Source organism: Balaenoptera musculus, chromosome 2 (genome assembly GCF_009873245.2).
Source record: "Balaenoptera musculus isolate JJ_BM4_2016_0621 chromosome 2, mBalMus1.pri.v3, whole genome shotgun sequence".
Taxonomy (NCBI): Eukaryota; Metazoa; Chordata; class Mammalia; order Artiodactyla; family Balaenopteridae; genus Balaenoptera; species Balaenoptera musculus.
The window spans coordinates 36335462-36348356 of NC_045786.1; the positions used below are offsets into that span (position 1 = coordinate 36335462).

At 39.7% G+C, this 12895-nt stretch overlaps 1 non-coding gene across 1 annotated transcript; it reads right to left on the reverse strand.

The window, feature by feature from the left end:
* Positions 1-7470: 7470 nt before the first annotated feature.
* TRNAR-CCU lies at positions 7471-7543 on the reverse strand. Its single transcript has one exon. It is a non-coding gene; the product is annotated as a tRNA-Arg (tRNA).
* Between the last annotated feature and the right edge of the window lie 5352 nt (positions 7544-12895).

Here is a 12895-nt window from a genome sequence, read left to right on the forward strand (position 1 = left end):
GGGTGGGGGTGGGGGGAATGTGACACTGTACAACCCAGTATAGATGTCAAAGAGCTTAAGAAGTAGGCAAGCCAAACGCTGACAATAAATAGCTGTAGTACAAGTGAATTCAAATATAATTTCATTGGATCTGAGAAGTTTTCATGGACATTTGGGCTATCCCCTTGATAGGTGGGTATGATTTGGATGTGCCATCATAGACCATCATAGGCAGCATGCTAGGCAGACAGACATCACAGACAAGCACAGGTTGGAATGTAAAAAGAAGTTAGGTTAAAGCAGGAGGGATCTTGAACGCAGGCTGGAGTTTGGAGTCTGTTCTGTATGTAAAATGAATAAATTGAGTGCAGGGGGGTTGTGCTTTGAAGATTAATTAGCAGCTTGGGCCAAACTTACTTTGTGTTACTTATTCCAGTTTAAGAAGTCGTAAACCCTATCCCCTGAGCATATCCTGTGCTTTTTCATCCTGGTGTCCCTGATCATGCTGTCCTTTATTCCTGGAATGCTGCTTTCAAGCTGCATGATTTTTACTTGTTGATTTTTTTTTGTCATGGAAATTGTGGTGTGAAATGAGGTGGGGGAGGAGAGTTGTTCAACTTACTTTAAAAAAATTTTTTTAATTGAAGTATAGTTGATTTACAATGTTCTGTTAGTTTCAGGTGTACAGCAAAGTGATTAATATATATATTCATGTATTCTTTTTCAGATTCTTTTCCACTGTAGGGTATTACAAGATATTGAATATAGTTCTCTGTGCTATACAGTAGGTCCTTGTTGTTTACCTATTTTATATATAGTAGTAGTGTGTATCTGTTAATCCCAACCTCCTAATGTATCCTTCCCCCCCCTTTCCCCTTTGGTAATCATAAATTTGTTTTCTATGTCTGTGTCTATTTCTCTTTTGTAAATAAGTTCATTTGTATCAGGTTTTTAGATTCCACATATAAGTGATATCATATGATATTTGTCTTTCTCTGTCTGACTGACTTCACTTAGTATGATAATCTCTAAGTCTATCCATGTTGCTGCCACAAATGGCGTTATTTCATTCTTTTTTTATGGCTGAGTAATATTCCATAGATACATGTGTGTGTGTGTGTGTATATATATATATATATATGCCACATTTCTTTATCCATTCATCTGTCAACAGGCATTTAGGTTGCTTCATGTCTTGGCTATTATAAATAGTGCTGCTGTGAACACTGGGGTGCATGTATCTTTTAGAATTGGAGTTTTTGACTTTTCTGTATATATGCCCAGGAGTGGGATTGCTGGATCATATGGTAACTCTATTTTTAGTGTTTTAAGGAACCTCCAGACTGTTCTCCGTAGTGGCTGCACCAATTTACATTCCCACCAACAGTATAGGAGGGTTCCCTTTTCTCCACACCCTCTACTGCATTTATTATTTGTAGACTTTTTAATGATGGCCATTCTGACCTGTGTGAAGTGATACCTCGTTGTAGTTCAACTTATTTTGTATTGTTAGCATCCCCCTGATAGAAAAACCTGATAAATACAGCACAAGGGGAAGAAAAAAAAAATGCTAGAGACCAAACTCACATAGATACACAGCTCTAAAGTAAAATATTAGCAAATTCAGTCCTGCACTTCATTTGGAACAAGAAAGCACTTATGAAATGATTTAATATTAGAAAATCTGGGACTTCCCTGGTGATCCAATGGTTAAGACTCTGCCCTCCAACGCAGGAGGCATGGGTTTGATCCCTGGTTGGGGAACTAAGATCCCACATGCTGCGGGGTGTGGCCAAAAACTGAAAAACAAAAAGAAAGAAAAGAAAATTTGTTGCTATAAATCATTTGTATAGTTTAGAGGTTTAAAAATTGTATGATCATCTCAACTGATAAAATGTTTTCCTGAAAAAATTCAGTATCTACTTAGAACACTTTCAGCAAAATGGGAATGGATAAATAACAGTTGACAAAAGGCACCATAAATCTATAGTAAATATTGTACAGAACGATGAAACATTAGAGAAATTCCCATTAAAGTCAGAGAAAAATGGATACCCACTTTCACTGCTAATTTCAACGTGGTGTTAGGTTTTCTAGCCAACGCAACAAAACAAGAAAAAGATAAAAAAGATTAGGAAAGGGGGGCTTCCCTGGTGGCGCAGTGGTTGAGAATCTGCTTGCCAATGCAGGGGACACGGGTTCGAGCCCTGGCCTGGGAGGATCCCACATGCCGCGGAGCAACTAAGCCCGTGAGCCACAATTACTGAGCCTGCGCGTCTGGAGCCTGTGCTCCGCAACAAGAGAGGCCGCGATAGTGAGAGGCTCGCGCACCGCGATGAAGAGTGGCCCCCGCTCGCCACAACTAGAGAGAGCCCCCGCACAGAAACAAAGACGCAACACAGCCAAAAATAAATAAATAAATAAATAAGTTTTAAAAAAAAAAGGGATGAAAAGACTTTGCAAATATTTGAAAAAAAAAAAGATTAGGAAAGGAAGAAGCAAAAATATTATTTTCAGATGATGTGATTTTCTCTCTAGAAAATGCAGGAGAATGAAATGACAAACTATTAGAACTAATTAAATGGTTCAGCAAAGTGGCTAAATCAACATATAAAAACTTAAAATTTTCTTATATACCAGTAATAAAATAGAAAAAAAAAGGAACCTATCAGAATACACTGAGCAAAAGATGTACAAGACTTTTATGGGAAATATGAAATATTATTGAAAGACATGAAAGACTTAAGTAAATGGAGATTTTCATGTTCCAGGATGAGAAAATTCAGTGTATTAAAGATAAAAGTTTATGACAAAAATTTTTGAAACAGTGCCTATCAAAATACTGATAGGCTCTTCAAATAACTTTATTTGGTCAAAGTATATTATTCTTTTGATACACTCCTAAGTGCCATTTATTGATATTTTATTTAGAATATATCTCTTATTAGTGAGATTGGTATGTAGGTTTTTTTGGTACTATGTTAATTGTATGTTGGTATTTAAAATTATATGAGATCCCTTAAAATAAATTAGGGAGCATTTCACATTTTTCTATGGTCTGAAATAATTTAAGTAACTTTAGAATTATCTGCTCTTTTAAGACTGAATAGAGAACTTGGTTGTGAAACTATATTACATGAAGCATTGTTATATGTGAATTTTAAACAAGGTGTCTACTCTCTTCTATGATAATTGAATTACTCATCTTTTCTACTTTTTCTGGATCAATTATAATTTATACTTTGCTTGGAAGTCATCCATTTCCAGAAGGTTTTTCAAATTAGTTGTCACTGTGTTAGACATAGAGTTCTCTTATGATTTAAAAAATCTGTTCTGCACATGTGGTTGTTTACTTTTCTCATTCCTAAACTCACATAATTTTGCTTTCTTTTTTTCTAAGTCAGGCTCACAAGGGATTTGTCTATTTTGTTGAACTTGTCAAAGAACCAGCTTTGGAGTTTGTTTTTCTGCTATTCTATTTTTCAATTTTAGTTTTTGTGATAATTCTTCTTCCTACTCTCTTTTGTTTTGTTGTTCTTTTCTAACTTCTAAATATGGATCTAAGATTATTTTTTTCTAAGTGCCTTCATTTTTAATCTTTTGTTTTTTGGTTTTGTTGTTGTTGTTTTTTATATGTATTTATTTATTTTGGCTGCTCTGGGTCTTAGTTGCGGCATGCTGACTCTTAGTTGTGTCATGCATGTGGGATCTAGTTCCCTGACCAGGGCTTGAACCCGGGCCCCCTGCATTGGGAGCGCGGAGTCTTACCCATTGGACCACCAGGGAAGTCCCTTTAATCTTTTGTTTTTAATGAAGACATCTTAAGGCCATAAATGTGCCTCTGAATACAGCTTGTGTTGTGTTCTATAGCTTTTAGTTTAAAGTATTCTCTTTTTCATTCCTCTTTACATATGTTGTAATTTTGCTTGTAATTTTCTCTTTGATCCAAGGTTTATCCAGGACTTGGTATCATTAAAAAAATTTTTTTTTCAATCATCTTTTTATTTTTTCTAGTTTTATTATGATCAGAGAATTAGGTTCTGTACCTTTTATTTTTTTTATTTTTTTAAATTTAATTTAATTTATTTATTTTTGGCTGCGTTGGGTCTTCATTGCTGTGCATGGGCTTTCTCTAGTTGCGGTGAGCGCGGGCTACTCTTTGTTGTGGTGTGCGGGTTTCTCATTGGAGTGGCTTCTCTTGTTGCCGAGCACGGGCTTTAGGCGTGGGGGCTTCAGTAGCTGTAGCTCGCGGGCTCTAGAGCGCAGGCTCAGTAGTTGTGGGGCACGGGCTTAGTTGCTCCGCGGCATGTGGGATCTTCCCGGACCAGGGCTCGAACCCGTGTCCCCTGCATTGGCAGGCAGATTCTTAACCACTGCGCCACCAGGGAAGCCCAGTTCTGTATGTTTTAAATTAAGGTTTTCTTCTTTGTCAAGAACATAGTCAATGTTTACATATTCCATGGACATTTAAAATATGCATATTTTCTACTTATATTTGGAAAATTCTGTGTTTCTATTACATCAGGTGTATTGGTTTTAGTATTCAAATTTATTGATTGCAGAATTCAATTCTCTGATATATTTCCTAGATCAATCTAATTCTAAAAGAGGTGTGATTGAAAATTCCAACTTAAATGTATTTTAAACTAGTTTTTCTTGCATTTCCAAAAGGTAGGTTTATGTATTCAATTGCTATGTCTTTGGTTTGTACAGGACTATGACTGCTCTATCCTTTCTGTAAATTGTGCCTTTCATAAATTAATTTTTATCCTATTTAGTGCTTTTAATTTATATCTAACCAATATACCCTTATCTGATGTTAATGTTACTGTTCCTTCTTTCTTCTCTTTACCTCTGTCTGATTTCTCATGGCTTACCTCTTTATTTTCAGTCTTTCATTTTACTTTGTTTCATTTCTAGTAAAAACAAAAATTATAGATATAACAAATGAGCAATCTGAATTTTTCTTTTTCACCTAGAGAGTTAAGCTACCATGCAGAAGCCAGCTATTGTGATGAGCAGATCATCAGATCCACGGTGGCTTAGAGTTGGGATACTTTGCTGTTGCAAAAAAAAATTTATATTAAGATAAACAGTAGTTTACAGTTTAGCTTGTGATATCACTATTGTAAAATATCATTAAGTACAAAAAATAGCCTAGAAATATAGCCATCAAAATCTTGACAACAGACTTCTCAGGCTGCTCAGTAATAAAAAACAAATGAACTATTGTTAGGATTATTTACATGCTATATGGAATTGACCAAGGACCAAAAGCCTGTCATCTCCTTAGCTAGAAACAGTGTACCAATGCTCACAACCCCCTCCCCTTTATCTCAATACATTTGGTAGCTTGATGCTATAAAAAAAACACCCAGCTAACTCCTTTTAGATATATTTCTGAAAGGAAAAGGGGAGATGAAGAAAAGTCTCAAGTAGAACAGCCAAATCAAACAGAATTGCTAACCAGTCAGGACTTCCTTGTGACTCCAACAGCTGCACATGTGTGTCCTCTAGTGCCAGGTAAATGAGCAGGACTGCAGGAGCATAGATGCTCCTGATAAAGTGACTGGACATCTTTTTCTTCCTCTTCTTGAGTGGCTGTTGCCCACTATGAACTCTCATAGTAAACTAATCGGCCCCCTGCATTCTATTCCTTTCCAATTGTCCACATAAATGGAAACATCTAGACTCACTCACAGATACTATGACCCCTGAAGACAAAAATCTGGCTTTTTAAAAAAAACTCTGCACCCTCCATATCACTTAGCTTTGAAAAGCCATCACCCAGACATTGTTGCTGAATTTGAAGGGACAGAGAGTTATATGAAGAAAACTTCTTGAAAGTCCTGAAAAACAAAAAGGAAGGCTTAAATGATGGAAAGGTGCATCAAGGCCTTGAACATGAGGATTCAATACTATAAAGATGTGATTTCTCCCGAAGATACTGCAAAATTTTTTCTATCAATTACTCTCACTTTATCAATTACTCTCATTACGCTCATATCAATTTTCCAGGAGAACATTTCACTTTCCCCTCTCTCTTCAGAACTCTCCCCACCTCCTCGATTTCTTATTGATAATATAGAAGCAACCAGGAGATAACTTCACACTCTCAGTCCTCCCTCTGCCCCCATTTGCCTACCTTCCCAAATCTGTCCCATATAATCTCTCCCGTTAGTGTGGATCAGTCTGGGCTCTTATTTACACCCAGTCCCTCCATCTGTGAACTAGATTCCGTCTCTTCTCAACCACTCAAGGAGACTGTGATCCTGCCATTCTTCCTCTCTTTGAATTGTCCACTTTTCCCTCTCTACAGGATGATTCCCGTTAGTTTACAGATAGATTATAATAACTGCTGTCATTTACTAAGATATCCCTCCCTTGACCCAATATCCTATTGCAGCCCCTACTCCATTTCTCTGCTTTCATTTACAGCAATACTCCTTGAAATTATAGTTCATTGTCTTTATTTTCTCATCTTCTATTGTCTTTAACCCCCTTCCATCTGATTTTCATCCCCACCATAGCAAACCATTCTTGTTATGGCTCCCATAATCTCTTTTTTTTGTTTTTTAATTATTTATTTATTTTTGGCTGCATTGGGTCTTCGTTGCTGCGCACGGGCTTTCTCTAGTTGCGGTGAGCGGGGGCTACTCTTCATTGTGGTGCACGGGCTTCTTACTGCGGTGGCTTCTCTTGTTGCGGAGCACGGGCTCTAGGCACGCGGACTTCAGTAGTTGTAGCACACGGGCTCAGTAGTTGTGGTGCACGAGCTTAGTTGCTCTGCGGCATATGGGGTCTTCCTAGACCAGGGCTTGAAGCCGTGTCCCCTGCATTGACAGGCAGATTCTTAACCACTGTGCCACCAGGGAAGTCCGGCTCCCATAATCTCTTAATCTTGACATTGAAAAATGTCACAGACAATTCATGGTCCTTATCTTATTCCTTTTCCCAGCAGCATTTGAAACAGCTAATCTCTCTCCCACTTCCTGATGTTCTCTTCAGTTGTTCCCAGGGCACCACACTCTCTTCGTTTTTCTCCTACCTTGCTGGCTGCCCTTTCTCAGTTTCCTTTGCTTAATTCTCCTCCTCCTTTTCATCCCAACCCTTAATCTTAGAATACCCCAGAGTACAGTCCTTTTTCCTTTCTACACTGACATTCCAGTTGGTTTCCTCCCATGTAATGACTTTAATCGTCTCTATTTTAGTGCACCTCAAATTAACTCTTTAGTCTTGGCAGTTCCCCAGAACTCCACACTCATACATCCAGACATTAACCTCACTTCTCCAATTGATGGGTTTTTAAAAAAATATTTATTTATTTATTTGGTCTTAGTTGCGGCTCGTGGGCTCCTTAGTTGCGGCAGGCGGGCTTAATTGCGGCAGGCGGGTTTCTTAGTTGTGGCTCGAGGGCTCCTTAGTTGCAGCACATGGACTCCTTAGTTGTGGCATGTGAACTCTTAGTTGCGGCATGCATGTGGGATCTAGTTCCCTGACCAGGGATTGAACCTGGGCCCCCTGCATTAGGAGTGCGGAGTCTTAACCACTGCACCACCAGGGAAGTCCCTCTGATTGATGTTTAATACATATCTCAAACTTAACAGGTCTAAAATTAAACTCTTGACTTCCACCACTCTCAAACCTGCTCTTCCCCTAGTATTCCTCATCTTATGATACCAGCATTCACCCAGTCACTCAGTCCAGAAACTTTGGAGTCATCTTTGATGCCTCTTTTTCAGACACATTCTACATCAAACCTATCAGCAAATGAGTTCTACTTTAAAATATATATACTGAATCTAATCACTTTTTTCCCCAAATATAATTACTAACCTAGTCCTAGCTACCAACATCTTTGCCTGGATTGCTGGCTGAGCATCCTAACTGGACTCTCTGTTTCTACCCTCATCTCTCTCTACCACACAGAAACCAGAATAATCCTATTGAATCACCCGTCGCTCTCCTGTCCCAAACTGCCCAGTGACTATTCATCACACTTTAAAATAAAATCCTATGTCCCTACCATGGGCTGCAAGGCCCAATGAGATCTCTGCCCCAGTCTGCCTCTCCAACTCATCTCCTACTACTGTCCCCTTTGCTCTCACCACTTCAGCCATTCTAGCTTTCTTATTCCTCAAATATGCCAACTGTGTTCCTACCTCAGTGCCTTTGTACTTGCTATTCTCTCTGCCTGGAACTACCACCCCCTAAAATGTATGTGTGACTTGCCGCCTCACTTCATTCTGAGGTAGGGTTACCAGATATAATGCAGGATGCTCAGTTACATTTGAATTTCAGATAAACAATAATTACTTAGTATGTATGTTTTGAATATTTGTTATCTGAAGTCCAAATCTAACTGGGTGTCTTGTATTTTTATTTGCTAAATCTGCCTTTTCTGGAGCTTTTATTGTTTTAGTTCATGGAAGGGGCTGCCTGTTCCTGGCTCCTCCCTCAGTCTCAGCTTTCCCACTGGCACAAGCCTGTGCCTCAGGTGTTAAAACCCAATCCCTAAGGCATATATTTGGTTCAGTTACTTTGTGGATCACAGGGCTTCAGTTCTCATTGTTGTAGCCACTTTATTTAGGGCACCTGAATATTCTCTCTGAGCAGGACCTTATGGGGCTTTCCCCCATAAGGGGGGACAGACACCCCCCCCCATGTATTCCTGCTACCTCTTGTTTGTAGAAAAACTTTAGCCTCCTATGCCTTCCCCACATTCCAAAAAATAAATTTAATCAGAGAAGTGAGAAAATGCAGAAACAAAAGAAAACAGTCAAGCAAGACAAAATAATAATAGTTTAGCCATTAAACAAAGTCAAGGACCTTTAGTTCTTCCTCGAGGTCTATAGATAATATTCTGAGCCAAATCCTTTGAGCTGTTTTGCAAATGCTGAAACCCCCACCAGGTGGAAGAAGTTAACTGTATGCTGAACACAAGCACATAGACCCCAGACCGGTTGGAACCAGAAAGTTTATGATGTTGACTCCCAATTACCTCACCATCAACCAATCAGAAGAATGTCCACAATTGATCACGCACCCCGCAACCCCCCTCCCTCACCCTGTCTTTAAAAACCTTTCCCTGAAAGCCATCGGGGAGTTTGGGTCTTTTGAGCATTAGCTACCAGGACACCTTGCTTGGTGCCCTGCAATAAATGCTGCATTTTTCCTTCATCGCAATCTGGTGTGATAGATAGGCTTTACTGTGTTCCGGCCAGCAGATCCAAGTTTGGTTTGGTAACGTGTACATTATATATACATACACATACACACATATACACATATGTTTTAATATATATTTATTTATATTTATATAAAATAGAAGCAGTTGGGATATATATATATATATATATATATGTATATATTGGAAGCAATCAGGACAGAGAGGGAGAGAGAGAACCACCTCTCTCTATATATATATTTAAAGCCTTCTGCTTTCAGGCTGAACTATGTGTTTAGTTTTTGGGTTTTTTTTTTTTTACTATATTACTTTTTAAAAAAATTATTTATTTATTTTTGGCTGCGTTGGGTCTTCATTGCTGCGTGCGGGCTTTCTCTAGTTGCAGTGAGTGGGGGGCTACTCTTCCTTGCAGTGTGCAGGCTTCTCATTGTGGTGGCTTCTCTTGTTGCGGAGCACAGGCTCTAGGTACGCAGGCTTCAGTAGTTGTGGCACGTGGGCTCAGTAGTTGTGGCATGCGGGCTCTAGAGCACAGGCTCAGTAGTTGTGGCACACGGGCTTAGTTGCTTCGCGGCATGTGGGATCTTCCAGGACCAGGGCTCAAACCCGTGTACCCTGCATTGGCAGGTGGATTCTTAACCACTGTGCCACCAGGGAAGCCCTGTTTTTTTTTTTAATATTCATGTATTTATTTACTTATTTGGCTGCACTGGATCTTAGTTGCCACATGTGGGATCTTTTTAGTTGTGGCACGTGGGATCTTTAGTTGTGGCATGCAAGATCTTTAGTTGCAGCATGTGGTCTCTTAGTTGTGGCATGTGGGATCTAGTTCCCTGACCAGGGATCGAACCCGGGCCCCCTGCATTGAGAAAGTGGAGTCTTAGCCACTGGACCACCAGGGAAGTCCCTGGTTTTTAAAAAGTATTGTATCTAGCATTTTGGTATGTATGAAAAGGGAGATTTCATTTCCACATGAGTTCATCCTGCCATCTTGTCCCATAGTTGACAATTAATTGATAATACATCTCCCCACTGCCACTCATTCCATCTCTATTTCTGTGTCTATTTCTATGTCTATCCTTCAAAGTTCATTGACCTTCAATGTGTGTCATCTGTCTCCATCTCTCTTCTGCATAACCTTGTTAAGATTACATATACTGATTAATGACACCGAGGTCTAAATGTACAGGCAGCCCCTCACATCATGTTTATGATTTCAGAGTTTACTTTGGCAAAAACAGTTTAGCATATAGCTGGAATTGTATTCTAAGGAGTCACAAGGAAATTTGCGTGGAGTCATGGATTTTCCAGTGGTAAAGATTATGTTCCTTCTTTATATATTTCAGGTGTCCTGGGAAAGAACTTTGTAATGATGAAATAAAATCCATATTTTATGGCAAGATGAGAATAATTTAAACATAAAATTTTTCTTTGCCCATTTGGGCATCCTCTCTTCCCTTTATTGTGTGTTGTGCATCTACATTAACCAGACCCCCTTAGGAGATAACATTCCTCCTTAATCTTGCAAGGGGTCACAATGACCCATGACCCACTGCTCACTTTATATGTGTACATCTGGATTGTGTAAACTGTAAATGATACATCATTTGATGTATAACCCCCTTTGTCTCAAAAACTTATATAACTGTGCTTTGACCTCTAACAGGTGGAACAGTCCTCAGAGATTTCTCAAAGACTCTCAGGTTATAATCTTCAAGTTGGCTGGAATAAAATTTTCCATTTCTTTCTTAGTTCGACTATTGACTTTTTTTTTTTTTTTAAATTGACAGTAGGTTCCTAAAGCCCAGGTCCACTATCTCTTTGCTTTCCCTTTTTCCCTGCCAGAGATCACACCCGCCTCTTCACACCCTACCTGTAGGCTGCCCACCTAGTTCTGAGTTATCAGGAGTGGATGGGGTCAGAGGCCTTGCTAGGGCTCTTGCAGTGGAGGGGAGAAAGATGTCTCCTTTTACTCGAAATTAGGAAGCCGGAGGGTGAGCACAATAAGGTTTGCGAACAGGAAGCAAAATATTTCCATCCACCTTAGCTCTGGTCAGTCCCCCCAAGGATAGCCAATTGGAAGACAGGATTTCCAGGACCGGAAGCGCAAGGGCCAATCAGATCGCGGCCAGGCGGCCCTTGTCCTCTAAGGGCCTTCCCTCAATTTCCCCGGTAAAGAAGGTCCAGGTTAGAACCAGCACTGGTTAGCTCGCTCCCTGGGCTTTTCTTTCTCCACATCACTGCCTCCTTCCCTGATCAAGTGGTAAGTTTTGAGCCCCTCTGATACACCTCCCTTTCTTCCTCCTCTATAACTTATAGAAGTTCGGAGTCGTGAAAGAAACCTTAGCATCAAGGTCGAAAGTCTTGCTTTACAGATAGCAAAACAGAAAAGCAGAGTGTTGTTATCTCTACTGTCTTACCTGCGTGAGCTTCGTGGAAACTCCCATCATTCGTTATCTGTACATTTTAATCGGTGTTTGGACTCATTTCTCTCAATGCTAAGCTAAATCTGAGAGCAAGAGCGACACCTTGACGGGAAGAGGAGGTGATAACAGGTTTCCCGTGTGACGAATACAGGGAACAACTCCTGGATGCTTGGTGTGTGATGGTTTTTAAATCAATTCAAGACACCTGTGTAAACATAAGGGCGTTAGGGAGACAAGAGAAAGGAGACCCACTTTGACAGCAGGTGCGGCCAGTACACTGGAAGAGCATTCTTGGGTGAATCACTTAAATGCGTCATGTTAAAGAAAGGGATGTACAATTCTCGGCAAGTGCCTCCTCCTGCCTCACCTCACCTGGACAGTAATAATGCTGCAGTGAACATTGGGGAACATATATCTTTTCTAATTAGTGTTTTCTTTTTCTTCAGATAAATACCCCGCTAGATCATATGGTAGTTCTCTTTTTAGTTTTTTTGAAGAACCTCCATACTGTTCTCCATAGTGGCTGCACCAATTTACATTCCCACCAACAGTGCATGAGGGTTCCCTTTTCTCCACATCCTCGCCAACACTTGTCTCTTGTCTTTTTGATAACAGCCATTCTAGCAGGCGTGAGGTGGTATCTCACTGTGGTCTTGATTTGCATTTCCATGGAGATTCGCGATGTTGAGCATCTTTTCATGTGTCTGTTGGACATCTGTATGTCATCTTTGGAAAAATGTCTATTCAGGTCCTCTGCCCATTTTTTAATCAGGTTGTTTGTTTTCTTGATTTGATGTGTATGAGTTCTTTGTATATTTTGGATATTAACCCCTTATCAGATATATCATTTGCAAATATCTTCTCCCATTCTACTGATTTAATTTCAGCACTAGTTTTAACTTTCAGGAGGTTTTGTCCTTTGCTACTCTTTCATAACATCCTGTTACTGTTTTAAGGGTGCAGTTTTCTCACTCCGTGTGTGTGTATGTGCATGTGTGTGCGCACATGCATGCATGTCCACTGTGTTGGCACCCTGATCTCAGACTTCTAGCCTTAAGTACTGAAAGAAAAAACTGTCAAGCTAGAATTCTTTACCAATTCTATACCTTCTTTCAAAACAAAAGGTATACCAATTCTATACCCTCTTTCAAAAGCAAAAGTGAAGTAAAGACTTTCTCAGACCTATTAAAGCTAAAAGAATTCAGCAGCAGGAGACCCTCCCTACAAGAAATATTAAAGGAAGCCATTCAGGCAGGAGGAAAATAACACCAGATGGAAACCTAGATCTACTCAAAGAAATGAAGCA